Source organism: Neolamprologus multifasciatus, chromosome 7 (genome assembly GCF_963576455.1).
Source record: "Neolamprologus multifasciatus chromosome 7, fNeoMul1.2, whole genome shotgun sequence".
In the NCBI taxonomy this organism is placed as follows: domain Eukaryota; kingdom Metazoa; phylum Chordata; class Actinopteri; order Cichliformes; family Cichlidae; genus Neolamprologus; species Neolamprologus multifasciatus.
This window is the reverse complement of record NC_140445.1, coordinates 19,147,330-19,147,708: the sequence shown is the minus strand read 5'-3', so window position 1 is coordinate 19,147,708 and position 379 is coordinate 19,147,330.

Sequence of the window (379 nt, the reverse complement as noted above, 5' to 3'; positions counted from 1 at the left end):
TCTCTTTTCCAAAGATGAGTGATTTCTCGATCAGATAGATTTATTATTTTATCCCTTTGTTGTTTCAGCAACATTAAATTTAAAAACTGTACGTTTGAGTTAAAATATATATTCATAATTTTAATAAATGACAAATTAAAAAAGCATGAACATTTTTTTGAATCGAAATAATATCAAACCGTGACACCAAAGTATCGAACCGAACCGTGAATTTTGTGTATCGTTGCACCCCTAACACATACATATATATACATACATACACTGTGTGGGCACACACAGTACTGCAAAAACAGTTGCCCCTGCCTGATTCTTTTTTTAAATATTAACAATTTTAATATTAGAGAACGATAACCTGAGTAAACTGCACTGAAAGAAAAAT